Raw genomic sequence first — 18,743 nt, forward strand, 5'->3', positions numbered from 1 at the left:
AAGCTCGAGGTGATATGTGCCCCTGGTGCTGGAAGAGCCAGGGGTGCCTGAACCTGCACTGGTGATGTCTGCCCACCTATGCACAAGTATGGCACTTTGCACTATTCACTTCCCCTCTTCTGTTGCACCTTTGTCCTCTGCCCTGGCCTTTTGGCTAGGGCAAGGATCATTTTTTACTACCAGCCCCCCCCCCCCCCCCCCCGGCCTTCTGGCTGGGGCTTATTTATTTATGCACGTGTTTTGCACTTGTGTAACACACTAGCACTTATTTTTGTATAGTTTTGTCACGTTTCGGTTTTTTGTTTGGGGTATAGGTGAGACCCTTATGGGCCACCCTCTCCCCTAGTTGCCGAGGCCCTCTCCTTTTGGGGAGGGCCAAAGGCTGTTTTTGATCCCCAGGTGGAAGCTTTGGCCAACCTTGGGGATACACGAGGGTCCCTCTGCGCTTTGGCAAGGGGGGACCCACAGTCCCTTTTTCCCCTCAGTATGCCTTTTGGCTCTGTGGGGTAGGGGAGTAACGGGGCCCTTCTCCTTTCAGAGAGGGTCTAAGAACCTATGCTCCCAGCACGTTTGGTTACTGACACTGGGTGAAGAAGCACCGCACCTCGGGGTTCAAGTAAAAAAATAAATAAATAAAAAAATCTGTTCTTATCAGTGTAATATCTGATACGCCCTCTATCTGGGGGCCATATATTAAATGGATTTTTAGAACAGGGAGATGGAAGAAGAGCTTGCTCTGTCCACTCCACGCATTGACCCGGTATTGCAGTACCTCCGGGACCGGTGCACCTTTCCTATTCTGTATTCCAAAAATAGATTAGTGACGACTTCTTAGCTTTTCCCCAGGATTTGTAAAGTTCTTGCAGCATAGCATTGTTAAACTCCTGGATTTGGGGGGGGTTATTTTGCTAGCAGGCTTACACTGTTGCAAAATTGTCTTCAAGCGTGGCTTTTTCTTGCAAAATGCTACAATGGATGAATAAAATGAATAAAAGCACATGAAAACTACTGTGTGGAGTCTTGTTTTGCATCTACTTCTTGTCTCCATTGAATTCTCTCCTTCTACACAGGGCAAATTTAAATGCTGGGGGACCATTTGGATGTGAGGCCTACGTAGGCTTAATTCCTGAATGCTAACTTAGTGCGAACGAACAAGCATTGCCACTTTGAAATCAATTCCAAATTTCAGAACTTACTATTATTATCATCCTTCTGCTTGGCTTTTCGACCTGGTCTCGTTTGGAAATAATTTTTATTTTTGTGGCGGTGTCCACGCTGGCTGCAGGAGTCCGTGTGGATGTTTGCTGTAGAGGCAGTAAAGGAACAACCTCTGCAGTATGTATATGCTGCATCAATCTCCTGGTGTGTGTCTCCCTCAAGTGGATGTCAGCTAGCAAGCCGAGCAAATGCAGTCCATACAGCCAAGCACATTGTGACATCATGTGCGTCGCATAATGATGACATCACGTGTGTCGCATAATGATGACATCACAGTGGACGCATCACGATGACATCACAGAGCCCTCCCACTGTAGTGAAAAATTGAAATCTGCTAGGATGGACGGGCTTTTTGAAACAATCCTATTTTCATGGAAAGGTTCAATGCAATAACAACCAGGGAACCTTCCATTGAAGAATGAATGTCCCACTGCTTAATTGATTGAAGTGCATAGCATTGTGTAAGTGTGATAAGCACGGAGCCAGGGACAGACCGGCGGCAGACGTCTGGTGGGTGTGGTTGTCGGAGGCGGACCAAATGCAAATGATTGTACATCAGCCAGCCAGTCAGTCAGCAATAGAAGGAGAGAAAACGCACGATGCAGCAGTGAGTGATGGAATGTGGTTGCGCGTGCCTGGGTGCCTGCCTGCTTGTCAGTCCGGATTTCTCCTTCCTCTTTGCTGGGGTCGTCGCCGCTGCCAAAAGTTAAGTCAATCTACAGATAGTATAGAGTAATCGTGTGGGGGGAGGGTCATTCTCCATGATGGGTTGTAGATCTTGTTTCGGCCGTGCGCCTCCCTCGGCCCATATTTGGGTTATCGCTTCTCGGCCTTTTGGCTCAGATCAGGGTTTATTGCCTTGGTCTGGGCCGGAGGGTTTGAGTTTGGGGGTCCTTCCGTGGGACCCCTGGGACGTCGAGGAGGGATCGCTGCCGGACATTTGCCTGGAGTATTGGAGGAAGCATCATGGCTTTGAAGAATACCATCCATTTTTCGGTGACGTTGGAATACAGGAATACACGTGGATTATGGCATGTTGTCAGAGAAATTTTGATGGGCTTGGCTAAGGTAAAGGTAAAGGATGACCTGTTTTGCATTCAAGATTTTCCGGGACAAGGTAATTACGACGTTACTTTTCATGATGAGAACACTGTTTTAAGAGTTTATGAACTGTTGAAAAGCAAAGTTTTTGAGTATGAAATGCGAGGCATCCTCATGACCCCCCTTTTTTCTTCTCATGAGGTACCTATTACGGTGCATATGTACAACCCTTGGGTTAACTCTGATTTTGTGAAAACCTTTTTGTATCGTTACTGTTCTGAGGTGAAAGGAGGAGAGAAACTCAGGAATGAGTTTGGAGTATATAACGCAAAAACAAGGTATTGGTGTACAATAAAGGAGGACAAATCATGTATTGGGGGAGTCAGACACCCCCCTGCAAACTTTTCTATTGGAAAAGACAGGGGGTACCTTTTTTTATCCAGGCCAGCCCAGGTTTTGCAGGAAATGCCAAGAATATGGCCATACTAAGGAAGACTGTACTAAAGACAAAGTCTGCAGTATGTGCAAGGAGGAAGGGCATGAGGCAAAAGATTGCCCAGAGGAAAGAACATGTGATTTGTGTGGGGTTCCTGGCCACACTTACAGAAACTGTGATGTGTTTGTACGGAAAAGGCAGGAGGAAGGGCCCCGATGTATTGAAGAAAGGGAAGAAAGGGAGCATCGGGCAGCACGAAGGTAGGCTGTTAAGGCTATTGACTTGTCAGTAGCAGGGGGCAGTTCCCAGTCTGCACTGCCGAAAGGACTGAGAAAGGAGGGGATGGAAAGGGTAGTGCATGGTGGCAAGAAGGTGCAGACAGCACCTGTGGTGCAGCAGCTGGTGCAAGGTGAGGCCAGCTCACATGTGACTGTGCAGAAGGCAGTGCAGGCCCCTAAGTTAGAGAATGCCCAGGCTCTGGGGATCGGGCCTCTGGCTGATGTTGTAGAAGATAAGTTGCGGCAGTATGCAGAGAGTGAGGAGGTGAGGGGCACTGCTAATATAGAGGAATTTGACAGTCCGGAGGTTACTGCTATGATGCAAATAGAGTATCCATCCAGTGAGAGGGATGAGCCTGCACCAGATAAATTGAGGAAAGAGGAACAAGAAGATCGGGTGGCAAAAAAAACCCGTGTGGAAGATGATGCATTGCAATTGCTGGAAGAAGCTATGGACAGTGTATCAAGTCCGAGCAGTTTTGTTAGTGTCTCCTCTCCAGAGACACCTAACATGTTCGGGACTAAAGAAACAAATGTGGAGATGTTTGCCGGGCAAAGGAGTTATGAAGACGGATGATGGTCAGTTACAGCATTCTATAGAAAATGTCTTTATGTTTAGATAGATGTGTGCTATCATCATAAATGGATAATACTATATCTTTAAAAATAATTTCAGTTAATGTTAGATTAATGAAACGTAAATATAGAAGAGCAGCAATATTGGATTATTTAAAAAAGGTGGGGGGTGATGTGGTATGTGTACAGGAGTGTGGATTATCAGAACCGATAAAAAAAGATGAGTGGGAGAGTGGTGAATGTTATTGGTCTGGTACAACGGGGAATAGGAATGATGGAGTGGGGGTGTTAATTAGTAATAAAGATGTTAAAGTGGAAAATTATAAAATAATTGAACAGGGAAGGTGTTTAATGGTGCAGATTAAATATAAGGGATGTAGGGTAAGAGTGGTATGTATTTATGCAGATGTATGTAAAAATAAGAGGAAAGATTTTTTTGAGAAATTGAAATTTTTTTTGCCAGGAAGAATTCCCATAATAATAGCGGGAGATTTAAATTGTGTGATAGAAGAAGGTGGAAGAACAGGACGGAATAGTAGCAGGATAGATATTACTGGCAAGTTATTAAAACAAATTATTTCTGATTTTTCTTTAACAGATGTTGCAAGTGTGTATGGGGAAACCACCACCGCCAACGTACCATGCAGACAGAGGAGGTGTGGAGTCGCGGTTGGATTATTTTTTTGTGGCGAAAGATATTGAATGTGAGAGTATGGATCAGGTTAAGGTACCGTTTTCTGATCATGATTGCTTAGTGTGTAAGGTTAATGTTAGGAGTGACAGAATGTATGGTAAGGGTGTATGGAAATTGAATGCAAGATTGTTAGAAGCTGAGGATGTGAGGGTTAAATTGAAAGAAAGGTATGTGGTGTGGAAGAGAAGAAAGAGTGAATTTTTAAATATATGAGAATGGTGGGACTGGATGAAAGGTAGAATGAGAGTGTTTTTTTAGATAGTATGGTTATAAAAAGGCGGAGGATGAAAGAAGAATGTATGAGAAAGTATGTGGGAGAATGGATCTTTTGTATAAATTAAGAGAGGTTGGGATAGATGTGGAAGATGAGATTATGGAGAAAAGGAATGTGATGAATAAAATGTTAAATAAGAGAGGGAAAGAGATAATTTTTCGTGCTAAAGTAGAATGTATGGAAAAGAATGAGAGCTGTACTAGATTTTTCTTTAAAAAGATGTGTGATAGAAGAAAGGATATTGAGACAATGTTGGATAGGAATGGAAGTGAGGTGAGTGGGGATAAAGTGATGGAAGAAATAGAAAGGTTTTATGGAGAATTGTATGAAGAAAGAATGGGACAGAGGGATATGGTAGATGAAGTGTTAAGTGTGATTGAAGATGGGATTGATAGAGATGAGAAAGAGTGTTTAATGTGTGAGATTGATGAGAAAGAAGTAGTAGCTGCTATGAATGAAGCAAATGAGAATAAAACTCCTGGTAAGGATGGTTTACCAGTTGAGCTGTATAAAAAATGTTGGGATGTGATTGGGGAGGATTTTGTGGAAGTATGCAAATATATGTGGATGAATGGGGAAATAAGTGGATCAATGAGTGAGGGAATGGTGGTGTTGATTTTTAAAAAAGGAGATAAGAGAGTATTGGGCAACTGGAGACCAATCACGTTTTTAAATGTAGATTATAAAATTTATGCAAAGGTGTTAGCAAATAGAATAAGATACATAATTAGTCAAGTTGTAGCAGAAGATCAAGTGTGTGCAATACCGGATAGGAGGATGAATGATAATTTGTGGCTTTTGAGAGATGTTATAGGTGATTGTGTGGCTAGAAAACAGGGTTGTACAGTTGTGAGTTTAGATTTTGAGAAAGCTTTTGATCGTGTGTCGCATGTTTTTATGTTTGAAGTATTGTTGAAAATGGGATTTCCTGTGAGTTTTGTGGAGAAAGTGAAGAGTCTGTATAATAAAGCATCAAGTAGGGTAATGGTTAATGGGAATATAAGTAAGAGTCTGTTGATTAAATCGGGGGTTAGGCAGGGATGCCCTCTATCTCCTGTGTTGTTTGTATGCGTGATAGAACCTTTGTTACAAATGATAAGATTGGATAAAGTGGTGAGGGGTGTGTTGATTCCAGGTAGTGGTGGACAAGTGGTTAAGGTATTTGGATATATGGATGATGTGGTTGTGGTATGTTTGAGTCAAGCTGCATTGAATAGGGTACAATTATTAATTGGGTTTTTTTGCAATGCAGCTGCTTTTAAAATAAATTGGGAGAAAAGTAAATGTAAGAATTTTGGGGGGAGTGATATGAGGATGAATGGGGTTTAGTGTGTGCAGAATGGGTTAAAAATTTTGGGGGTGGTATTTAAAGAGGATTTGAAGGGGACAGAAAGTTGGAAAGAATGTAGTGATAAGATTGAGAGAAAATTAAATTTTTGGAGGATGAGAGAGTTGACATTGACTGGGAAGATTGTGATTGTTAAAAGTGTAATTTTGCCGATTTTGCTTTTTGTGGCATGTGTGTTTCCACCTCCGTATGGAATTTTGCGTAAAATTGTGAGGATGATGTTTTTATTTTTGTGGGGATGTAAAATGGAGAGATTGAAACGTGAGGATGTGGTGAAAATGAGGGATAAGGGGGGTTTAGGTTTCCCAGATGTGGAAAGATTTTTGGGTGTGAATTATATAGCGCAAGTGGTGAGAATGTTGGGTAAACAAAGTAAGGCTGCATGGATGACTAGGTATTTGGCTGGATGGATGTTATGTGGATTAAAATGGATGAAAAGAACTTTAAATGTGCCAATGGCCTTCAGTTGTCCAATATGGTATAAGTATGTAGAGAAGTTTATAAGGAAAAATGATTTGTTAGGTGTAAGTATGAATGATTATGGCAAATGTAGGAAAGTTATGAATGTGTTTAGAGAGAGATAATGTATGTAATATTGATTATTTGCGGTCGAAAGAGGCATCTTGTGTATGGAAGAAAATAGGGATGAAAGGAATGTCTAATAAGCAGAAAGATGTGGTATGGATGAGTATGCAAGGGATTTTGCCGGTGAGAGTAGTGCAGAAGAAGAGGGATCTGGTGAGAATGGAAGATTGTCCTAGAGAAGGGTGTGGTGCGAATGAAACGATTATGCATGTAATATGGAGTTGTGGGTTTGCAAGGAAACTATGGAGAAATTTAAGTGGGTTATGTAAGGAATTGTGTGGAGTGAATGTAATTTCATGGAGGTTGGCTATGTTTGGGTTGGGAGTGAAAGGGAAGATACAGGAAAGATTGATGTGGTTGTTAATGTCGTGTGTTATGGAAGTGTTATGGAATGCAAGAAATATGTATGTGTACAAGAAAGAAGAATGGAGTGTGAATGATTGTATTAGAATGGTGTTAGGAAAATTGTATATATGTTATTTAGTGGATAGAGATGGCGGTGGTGGTTTTGATGCGGAAGGTGTGTGGAAGGTGAAGAAATGGATGCATGTGGTTAAGTTTGAATAATTTTTGTTATTTAGATGAGGATAAGATGGGAGGTGGAAGAGGTTTAGTTTTTTTAGTGATTATGTAAGTTTATATATACACTTTTTGATTGATAAAAAAGATGAAACCAGTATGATGATTTAAAAAAAGTTTTTCGCAAAGAACGTTAAAATGATTATAGCCGTTGGCTATTAAGCGAAAGCTTTTTAAAAAAAAAAAAAAAATCTGCTCGAGGGAAACACAGGGTGGAGTACCTGTTCTTACACTAGGAGCGTGAGAGGTTCCTAGATGTGGAATGGAGAAACATCCTGTGGAGTACCGTGCTGGGGTGTGGCGGGCCCCTGGTCGAGAGTGGAGAAAAACTGGGCGGATGTATCCCTACTTCGTAAGATCTAACAGTACCTTACGTTGGATCGGGAACAGCCTGGTTTAGTATCTACTCTCGTACTGGGGGTGGACCCTGGCATAGAGCAGGTACAAAGCTTGGTCTGGCTAAGAGGCCGGGAGCTGCTTCGAACCTCGAGGTGACATGTGCCCTTAGGGTGAGAATCCTAAGGGTGCCTTAATTTGCACTGGTGCGGGACGCCTATGCACTTTGAGAGCACTAGCACAGTCACACCCCAACTTCTGGCGCACTTTATCCTTTGCCCTGGCCTTTTGGCTAGGGCAAGGACAATTTTTTATACCCCCTCCCCGTCCTTCTGGCTGGGGCTTATTTATTTATATACGCACAGCACTTATTTTTGTTTAGTTTGTCACGTTCACGTTTTTCGTTTTGGGGTTTAGGTGAGACCCTTATGGGCCACCCACTCTCCTACGTTGCTGAGGTCCTCTCCACGGGGGGAGGACCAGACGCAGTTTTCGGTCCCCAGGGGGAAGCCTCGGCCAACCCTGGGGACACACAAGGGTCCCTCTGCGCTTCGGCAAGGGGGGACCCACAGTCCCTTTTTCCCCTCAGTAGGCCTTTTGGCTCTGAGGGGTAGGGGAGTAACGGGGCCCTTCTCCTTTGGGAGAGGGTCCAAGTACCTATGCCCCCAGCACGTTTGGCACAGACACTGGGTGATGGAGCACCGCACCTCGGGCTTCAAGTAAAGAAAAAAAAAAAAAAGTTGGAGGTCTTGCCAGAAGGTTGGTGTGTGGGGGTCCTATTCCAGGGCCCCTAGCTGGAGAGGAGGGATCGGCGTGTCAGTTTTTCTGCATTATGGCAGTTCAAGGGCTGAAGAACACCATTCGACTGAAGGTTGCTGCTTAGATGAGGGATGCCATTCGTCTGAATGAAATTGGACAGGACCTCTTGGCTAATGTGATTGGCGTGGACATGAAGTCTGAAATCTTCTGCATCCAGGACTTTCCCAAGCAAGGCCTGTATGATGTTTCCTTTCGAGATTATGATGCCTGTATTAGGGTGTTTGAAAAGCTAAGGGAAAGAGCGGGAACTCCAGATTTGGAGGGAATCAAGGTCACTCCCCTTTTTTTCTTATAGGGAGATTCCTGTGACTGTGCACCTCTATAACCCCTTTCAGGAGGTTCAACTTATTGAGAGGTTCCTGTACAGATATTGTACTCACGTTAGGGGGGGGGGGGGTTCAGGCTGAACAATGTGCTTGGTATCTTTAATGGCAAAGTGAAATTCTTTGTGCGTTTTAAGAGGTGTGAGGAGGGGATTGGGGGTATCATGCACCCTCCTACTAATTTCACTGTGGATGGGAGCAGAGGCTTTCTGTTCTATCCGGAGCAACCCCTGTATTGTAGAAGGTGCTTTGACTATGGGCACAAGCAGGAGGATTGCAAAAATAAATTCTCTTGCTGCAGGAACTGTAAAAAAGAGGGACATATGGCTGGTGGCTGTCCTGAGCTCAGAACCTGTGACCTATGTTGGCTAGCGGGACATACCTGTAGGAATTGCCCGGGGTCGGCAGAGTATCAGGCGCAGTGCGGGGCACGGAAGAGTTATGTGCCTGCGGCTGCCCCGGGGCTCTCTGACGCGCCAGGTGCTCAATTAGTACAGGAGCATGGTGATGGAGTGCAGGAGCGGAGAGGAGATGCCGCAAGTGCAGGGTCAGCCGCAAGTGCCTGTGCGGGCGGCGGTGATTGGCAGCCCGCCGGCGGGTGGGAGCGCTGAGAGTCAGTCTGTGAGCGCAGTGCCTGTGCAGCGCAGCGCTGTAAGTAGAAGCCCCGCTGTGTGTGTTGTGCTGGAGGAGGATTCTAGCAGCTCCTCTGGCAGCCTAACGCCTAACGGTGGTAAGGTGCCTAGGATAGCCAGTCCGGAGTTGATGTCGGAGTCTGCCTCTGAGTCCTATGAGTGTCTTAGGGATAAAGGAGTGAATTTGTCAGATGACACTGAGGCTTCCCTGCTGGTACGTAGGAGTGAGGGTCAGGAGGGTGCTGGTACCTGCAAGAAGCCTCGCATTGCAGGTGCTGAAGATGAGGATGTGCATCATTAGGTTATGGACTTGAGTGCTAGCCCTGTGCGGTTCCCCCCCTGGTCAGAATGTGTCTTTTTTAGGGGAAGGAGGTGGAGGAGGAGACGTGAGAGAGTCGATGGAGGTGTCCCAATCTGGTGGTCCTGGATGAAGGGGACATTAAGATTTCGGATAAAGTATGCCACCTGGTTCTTTTCATTCGGCCAGCCATACATTGGCTATAGGGTCTACAAATTCCAGTTTAAACAAAAAGAAGATACCTATATGCGCTGATAGGCAGCCTGAAAGGACTATTCTATGATAAAGGGATGTCACCTTGCATCCAAAATAGACAAATAGTACGAAATTATATCATCAAACCGTCCTTAGGCGCCACAGAAAATCCACACATAGAACATATGTTCCAGAGCTCGTCTGCAGTGCTTAATCTTCCTCCAACATGCAAATGAAAAGAAAGCACACAATAGTGTAACACCGTCACATCCACTATATATTATATGGAATATTTCAAATGGGATCCGTACCATGTATAAAGTCTACCCTTTGTAGACAAATGGCGCATGTATTGATATAGATGAACTCTTTCAATAGTTTTTCACTTCTTCTTACATGCGTCTCCACAACGTTGAATAATCATAAAAATAGTAAAAACAGATAATAGTGTAATACTGTTTATTAGCATAAAACATAAAAGTAGAGGAGTAGCTGGACTCTCACCATAAGATAGCGGATATAAGGCAGTTTGTAAATAAAACCAGGCGTCCCCAGCACCTTAAACCTCCGTCTCTGGATCCTTCCCAGACTCCCCAAAACGTCCACACAAGTCAGCCAACGCGTTTCAATACTTTGCAGTATCTTTCTCAAGGCATACAAATCATCTATCTGGGTTGTCTATATATACCCCTCTCAATATTGTGTAAAATGGATAATTGAAAAAAACTATTTCCAGACATGGATTCACTGACCACTAATTCCTATGACATTCTCCTAACAGTAAGTTCATTCCTAATGTCCATTTCGACTCTTCCACTTTGTTTCAGATGACCTGTGTTGGCGCCAAACCGTTCTCCCGTCTTTTTACTCCGGAAGTCACCTGACTTCCGCATTTGCGTTCCACCAGCTTAACTTCCGGTGACGTCACTTCCGGTAAAATCCCGTTTGTGCGTTCCAACTTCGGGACTTTCATTTCGAGTGTCTCCGGACCTCCCACACACTTATGTATATATATATAGAGGGATAGCATCCTTTGATTATTTGTGGTTTAGCGTGGCCATCTTAATGTGGATTTGGTCTGGACGTTATTCACATAAAGTAAAAACGGAAAAGATATAAATCATTAAAAACAATTAAAAACGTATATTAAAAACGTATATTAAAACAGATATGTTAATTATAAAAAATTATAAAAACCACTTAATTTCGAAATCTTTATTGATACCCATAGGAGACAATGTGTTGAAGTGATATATCATATTCATCTCACACTTTGCTAATTTGGTAGCAATAAGACCCCCCCTTGCGTCTGAAGTTACTTTTCTTAAAACATAAAAAATTTTGATACCATTAATATCACAATTATGTACATCCTTAAAGTGCTATGATAGTGCATGTGTATCAAGGCCTTTCCGGATGTTCCTAAGATGCTCTCCTAGTCGTACTTTGAATGCCCTACTTGTTCTCCCTATATAAAATTTACTACATTGGCATTCAATAGCATATATCACATTGAAGGAGTGACACATTAAAAAGTCAATGATTTTATGTTTTTTCCCATTGATCTCTATTTCGGTCAATTTGTTCCCAAAGGAATTGGGGACCTGTTTACAGCCATTACAACTCCCACACCTAAAAAAGCCTTTGGATAAAACATTCCCTTTATTGGGTGAAGATGGGCAGAGACTCCTAACTAATTTAGTCCTTAAGTTCGGAGCTCTCCTAAAAATACAATTGGGATTATCTGGTAACTCTTTACCTATAATTGGATCCTTCTTAAGGATCTTCCAATGTTTTTTAATGACTTTTTTAACCTGATGATGCTGTGAAGTGTAGTTGGTAATAAAAGACCACTTAAAACCATCCTCTTTGTTATTATTCTTCTTTTCCACTTTTTTTAATAAATCCTTCCTTTCCATGGAATCTACTTTATTTAGGGAATCTTTTATCGTCTTTTCATCATATCCACTATTCCTAAAATTGGATGACATTTCCTCAGCTTGAGATAAAAAGATATCCCTGTCCGTGCAATTTCTTTTTACCCTCTTAAATTGGCTTATGGGTATTGTTTCCAACCACCTTTTATGGTGACAACTTTCGACATCTATATATGTACTAGAGTCAGTGGGTTTCACATAATTCTTTGTTTTCACCGTTCCATCTTCAATGTATATAGTCAAATCCAAAAAATTAACTGTTAGTTGACTTTTTTCGAAGGTGAGGACAATGTTGGAATCATTGGTATTTAAATACACACAAAATTCCTCCAACTCCTCCGTACTACCTGCCCAAACAAAAATAATATCGTCTATGTACCTTCGCCAGGACACCAGGTTTGCCCCAAAGGGATTGTTATCCCAAACTTTCTCAGCTTCCCATGCGTCCATAAATATGTTCGCATAGCTTGGGGCGAACCTGGTGCCCATGGCTGTCCCCCGTTTTTGGACAAAAAAATCCCCCTTAAAGGTGAAATAGTTATTAAATAGTATAAATTCGATTCCCTCAATCAAAAATGCCTGAAGATTTGAGTTAAGAGTTGACGTCCTTAATTTCCTTTTTACTGCTTCAATCCCCTGGCCGTGATCAATTATAGTATAAAGCGAACAAACGTCCGCTGTAATAATATGATAATTTTCTTTCCACTGTATGCTATCTAAAAATTGAAGGGCCTCCGTGGTATCCCTTAAATGAGATCTATTTGTTACCACAAGGGGTTGTAAATAAAAATCAATGAATTGGGAGAGGTTGGCAGATAAGGACTCCACTCCGGAGACAATTGGTCTCCCCGGTGGTTGAAGTGGGTTCTTGTGTACTTTGGGGAGAATGTATATAGTGGGGATCTTGGGGTCTTCTATACACAAAAATTCAGACTCTTTTTTAGTTATTACACCCTTTTTCTCATATGAGTCTATTATCCCCTTCAGAGTCAAAGCCATCTTTTTTGTGGGATCACCTCTCGCTTTCCTGTATGTGTCCTTATCTTCTAACAATTGATAAATGATGGCTTCATAATCCTTTATGTCAAACAATACAATTCCTCCCCCCTTATCCGCCGGTTTTATGACCAATCCCTTATTTGTGGTTAGATCTTTAAGGGCCTTCCTCTCCTTAAAACTTAAATTACTTGTGATATGACCTGTATCCAATTTCTGTAGGTCGTCTATCACCAGGGAACCAAAAGATTCTATGAAACACCCCTTTAGATGAGAAGGGAAAAAAGTCGATCTGGGTCTAAAGGGAGTGGTCTAAGCTAGTTCCTGGACTATCTCATCACTGGCCTTTAGACTAAAAAACTTCTTTAAGGTGAGCTTTCTCACAAATTTTTGCACATCCACAAAAATGCCAAACTGGTCTACCCTTGTGGAAGGACAAAATTTGAGACCTTTCTCTAGAAGCGATCTCTCAGCTTCTAACAAAACATGTGTGCTTAGATTAAATATCTTTGTCCCCTTCTTTTCATCTTTTTTGGATTCTGAGGATGTGCCTTTTTTTCTTCTAAAACTCTTCTTTTTCTTTTTCCCTTGTATTTTTGTTTGGGCAGGTAGTACGGAGGAGTTGGAGGAATTTTGTGTGTATTTAAATACCAATGATTTCAACATTGTCCTCACCTTCGAAAAAAGTCAACTAACAGTTAATTTTTTGGATTTGACTATATACATTGAAGATGGAACGGTGAAAACAAAGAATTATGTGAAACCCACTGACTCTAGTACATATATAGATGTCGAAAGTTGTCACCATAAAAGGTGGTTGGAAACAATACCCATAAGCCAATTTAAGAGGGTAAAAAGAAATTGCACGGACAGGGATATCTTTTTATCTCAAGCTGAGGAAATGTCATCCAATTTTAGGAATAGTGGATATGATGAAAAGACGATAAAAGATTCCCTAAATAAAGTAGATTCCATGGAAAGGAAGGATTTATTAAAAAAAGTGGAAAAGAAGAATAATAACAAAGAGGATGGTTTTAAGTGGTCTTTTATTACCAACTACACTTCACAGCATCATCAGGTTAAAAAAGTCATTAAAAAACATTGGAAGATCCTTAAGAAGGATCCAATTATAGGTAAAGAGTTACCAGATAATCCCAATTGTATTTTTAGGAGAGCTCCGAACTTAAGGACTAAATTAGTTAGGAGTCTCTGCCCATCTTCACCCAATAAAGGGAATGTTTTATCCAAAGGCTTTTTTAGGTGTGGGAGTTGTAATGGCTGTAAACAGGTCCCCAATTCCTTTGGGAACAAATTGACCGAAATAGAGATCAATGGGAAAAAACATAAAATCATTGACTTTTTAACGTGTCCCTCCTTCAATGTGATATATGCTATTGAATGCCAATGTAGTAAATTTTATATAGGGAGAACAAGTAGGGCATTCAAAGTACGACTAGGAGAGCATCTTAGGAACATCCGGATAGGCCTTGATACACATGCACTATCAAAGCACTTTAAGGATGCACATAATTGTGATATTAATGGTATCAAAATTTTTTATGTTTTAAGAAAAGTAACTTCAGACGCAAGGGGGGGTCTTATTGCTACCAAATTAGCAAAGTGTGAGATGAATATGATATATCACTTCAACACATTGTCTCCTATGGGTATCAATAAAGATTTCGAAATTAAGTGGTTTTTATAATTTTTTATAATTAACATATCTGTTTTAATATACGTTTTTAATATACGTTTTTAATTGTTTTTAATGATTTATATCTTTTCCGTTTTTACTTTATGTGAATAACGTCCAGACCAAATCCACATTAAGATGGCCACGCTAAACCACAAATAATCAAAGGATGCTATCCCTCTATATATATACATAAGTGTGTGGGAGGTCCGGAGACACTCGAAATGAAAGTCCCGAAGTTGGAACGCACAAACGGGATTTTACCGGAAGTGACGTCACCGGAAGTTAAGCTGGTGGAACGCAAATGCGGAAGTCAGGTGACTTCCGGAGTAAAAAGACGGGAGAACGGTTTGGCGCCAACACAGGTCATCTGAAACAAAGTGGAAGAGTCGAAATGGACATTAGGAATGAACTTACTGTTAGGAGAATGTCATAGGAATTAGTGGTCAGTGAATCCATGTCTGGAAATAGTTTTTTCAATTATCCATTTTACACAATATTGAGAGGGGTATATATAGACAACCCAGATAGATGATTTGTATGCCTTGAGAAAGATACTGCAAAGTATTGAAACGCGTTGGCTGACTTGTGTGGACGTTTTGGGGAGTCTGGGAAGGATCCAGAGACGGAGGTTTAAGGTGCTGGGGACGCCTGGTTTTATTTACAAACTGCCTTATATCCGCTATCTTATGGTGAGAGTCCAGCTACTCCTCTACTTTTATGTTTTATGCTAATAAACAGTATTACACTATTATCTGTTTTTACTATTTTTATGATTATTCAACGTTGTGGAGACGCATGTAAGAAGAAGTGAAAAACTATTGAAAGAGTTCATCTATATCAATACATGCCCCATTTGTCTACAAAGGGTAGACTTTATACATGGTACGGATCCCATTTGAAATATTCCATATAATATATAGTGGATGTGATGGTGTTACACTATTGTGTGCTTTCTTTTCATTTGCATGTTGGAGGAAGATTAAGCACTGCAGACGAGCTCTGGAACATATGTTCTATGTGTGGATTTTCTGTGGCGCCTAAGGACGGTTTGATGATATAATTTCGTACTATTTGTCTACAAATTCCAGACCTATTAAAAATGCGGCTAGAAGATCTGCTGTACTGGATGAGTTATGGTCCTATAGGGATGATATTATATCTTTGCAGGAGGGTGGTTTTGAGGGGTCTTTAAGGAAAAAAGAGGGTAATTTTGAAAATTGTGTTTGGTCTGGGTCTAGGTGTAATAAAAATGATGGGGTGGGTGTGTTAATTAGAAATAGGGAGGTGGTGGTTGAAAAAGTTGTTGAAGTTGAAGTGGGGCGCTGTATCATGCTAATTTTGGTTTATAGGGGATGGAGGTTCAGGTTAGTGAACATATATGCCCCAGCAGATAAAAATTATAGAAAGTTTTTTTTTGAGAAGATTAAGTTATTTATTCCAGGAAGGATTCCTATTATTTTAGTTGGGGACTTTAATTGTGTTATTAATAAGGGTATAGGTTTTGGGGTGGGAGTGAGTCAAATTGACGTTACGGGGAATATGTTGAAGCAAATGATTGACGATTTTGTGTTGTCGGATTTTGTTGATTTATGTAAGATAAGACCGCCGCCAGTAACATATTGGGCGGACAGTGGGAGGTCTGCTTTTAGGTTAGATTATGTTTTTATTTCAAAGGGGTTAGGAGGGAGTGGGTATAAACAAAGGAAAGTTGGGTTTTCAGACCATGAATATGTTGAGTTTGTTGTGGAAGGGAAGTCGGATGTGAGGTATGGGTGCGGGTATGGAAGTTGAATAGTAGTTTGTTGGAAGATGAGGATGTGAAAAGGTGTTTTAAGAGTATGTATGAGAGGTGTGTGTGTAGGAAGAGTGAGTTTGAGAATATCTTGTGTTGGTGGGACTGGGTGAAAGAGAGAGTGAAAGTTTTTTTCAAGAAATGGGGATGTAGATTGGCTCAGAAGAGAAGAAGAGAGTATGAGGATGCTAATAAAAGGTTGCAGTATTTGTATCATTTGAGGGACTTGGGTGTAGATGTGTGTGATGAGATTAGGCATGAAAGAGAAGTTATGAAGAAATATATGTATGCGAAAGGGAGAGAGCTTGTGTTTAGTGCAAAGGTTGAAAAGATGGAGAATGATGAGACGTGTTTGAGGTTTTTCTTTAAGAAAGTGTGTCAGGGTCGGAAAGATGAATAGTGTGATTGGGAAAGATGAGAGAGAGGTGAGTGGTAATGATATGATGGGTGTGGTTGAAGATTTTTATAGAGAATGGTATAAAAGGAGAGAATGTGATAATAGTATGGTGAGTGAAGTGTTAAGTGTGTTGAGTGATAAGGTTAGGGAGGATGAGAAGGATTGTTTGATGTGTGATGTTAGTGTGGAAGAGGTGAGAAAGGTTCTGATACAATAAAAACACAGTAGTGTAAATTCCTGGCGCAAAAGGTGATCAGCCCAATCTAGATCCTCAACGGATCCGTCCAAATAACAGATCAAAACAATAATCAACAAAAAAACAGTGAGAGGGTAGATCAAAGGCGATAACAGAGCAAATAAATTTTGATATACATCACATGTTATGGTGTCCTTTTGGATGATCACTCTTTGAATTGTCTCATGATATCCAGATATCAAACATGAAAAAAAGAGAGATAGTACACATAGGTGGTATTGCTTTGAACACTAATTGAATAGCCTATAAGTGTCCAGAAAAAGAAAGCCTAAAGTGCCGGACCCAATTTGATAGTAGATGAGGATAGTATCTCGCCACCGCTCCACCGATATTCGTGGACGTACCGAAACTCACATCAAAATGGATAAGAACAAGTGTATAAAGGTATCTTTTAATGCTGTATCCCACGTGATGATATAAGGCAGAAAGGAAGCTACTCCAAATAACGTACCCTACTCACTTTGGAGGGGGATTGTTCCCACGTATAAAGGTATCTTTCAAGCCAGGATCAGGAATGACATTCACGATAATTCAAAAGGTTTAATTTAAAAGTTCATAAAACAACAATCTGATATTTTTCTATGTGGTTCCCACTCTCTGGTTTGTACAAAAACATGCAGGTCAGATATAATAGACAAAAAACTGATGTAATCCGGTTTTAAACCAGTACTGTCATGCTAGGCATACTTCAAAGGTGGTATCCCATAAAAAGAACAAAATATTTAAAAGAATAATGAAAACTCACTGCCTGGTTTCACCAACGGCGTTTCGACCACTTGGGTCTTTTTCAAGGTGCATGTGCAGATTGTTGTTTTATGAACTTTTAAATTAAACCTTTTGAATTATCGTGGATGTCATTCCTGATCCTGGCTTGCACTTTAATGGCACGAGCACTGTCACTAACCCAACTTCTGGCGCACTTTATCCTTTGCCCTGGCCTTTTGGCTAGGGCAAGGACAATTTTTTATACCCCCTCCCTGGCCTTTTGGCTGGGGCTTATTTATTATTTATTTTTTTTGATTGAAAAAGCACAGCACTTATTTTTGTTTCGTTTGTCACGTACACGTTTTTCGTTTTGGGGTTTAGGTGAGACCCTTATGGGCCACCCACTCTCCTACGTTGCTGAGGTCCTCTCCACGGGGGGAGGACCAGACGCAGTTTTCGGTCCCCAGGGGGAAGCTTCGGCCAACCCTGGGGACACACGAGGGTCCCTCTGCGCTTCGGCAAGGGGGGACCCACAGTCCCTTTTTCCCCTCAGTAGGCCTTTTGGCTCTGAGGGGTAGGGGAGTAACGGGGCCCTTCTCCTTTGGGAGAGGGTCCAAGTACCTATGCCCCCAGCACGTTTGGCACAGACACTGGGTGATGGAGCACCGCACCTCGGGCTTCAAGTAAAAAAAAAAACAGTTAACTTTTCTTTTGGACAGTGTGTGCTTGATAATTCAACCTTTGATGGTTAAAAAAAAAATATCTGTTCTTATCAGTTTAATATCTGATACGCCCCCTATCTGGGGGCCATATATTAAATGGATTTTTAGAACATGGAGATGGAAGAAGAGCTTGCTCTGTCCACTCCACGCATTGACCTGGTATTGCAGTACCTCCGGGACCGGTGCACCTTTCCTATTCTGTATTCCAAAAATAGATTAGTGACAACTTCTTAGCTTTTCCCCAGGATTTGTAAAGTTCTTGCAGCATAGGATTGTTAAACTCCTGGATTTGGGGGGGTGATTTTGCAAGCAGGCTTACACTGTTGCAAAATTGTCTTCAAGCGTTGCTTTTCCTTGCAAAATGCTACAATGTATGAATAAAATGAATAAAAGCACATGAAAACTACTGTGTGGAGTCTTGTTTTGCGTCTACTTCTTGTCTCCATTGAATTCCCTCCTTCTACACAGGGCAAATTTAAATGCTGGGGGACCATTTGGATGTGAGGCCTATGTAGGCCTAATTCCTGAATGCTAACTTAGTGCGAACGAACAAGCATTCCCACTTTGAAATCAATTACAAAATTTAGAACTTACTATTATTATCATCCTT

General features: G+C 41.5%; 1 non-coding gene and 1 pseudogene across 1 annotated transcript; both read left to right on the top strand.

Annotated features, from left to right (window-relative positions):
* Positions 1-624: 624 nt before the first annotated feature.
* On the top strand, positions 625-794 carry LOC134899731 (U2 spliceosomal RNA; annotated as a pseudogene).
* A 17,346-nt stretch (positions 795-18,140) lies between these two features.
* On the top strand, positions 18,141-18,326 carry LOC134899680 (U2 spliceosomal RNA). The gene has a single exon (XR_010173328.1). It is a non-coding gene; the product is annotated as a U2 spliceosomal RNA (small nuclear RNA).
* Positions 18,327-18,743: the final 417 nt, after the last annotated feature.

The sequence above is a fragment of the Pseudophryne corroboree genome, chromosome 3 (genome assembly GCF_028390025.1).
Source record: "Pseudophryne corroboree isolate aPseCor3 chromosome 3, aPseCor3.hap2, whole genome shotgun sequence".
NCBI lineage: Eukaryota > Metazoa > Chordata > Amphibia > Anura > Myobatrachidae > Pseudophryne > Pseudophryne corroboree.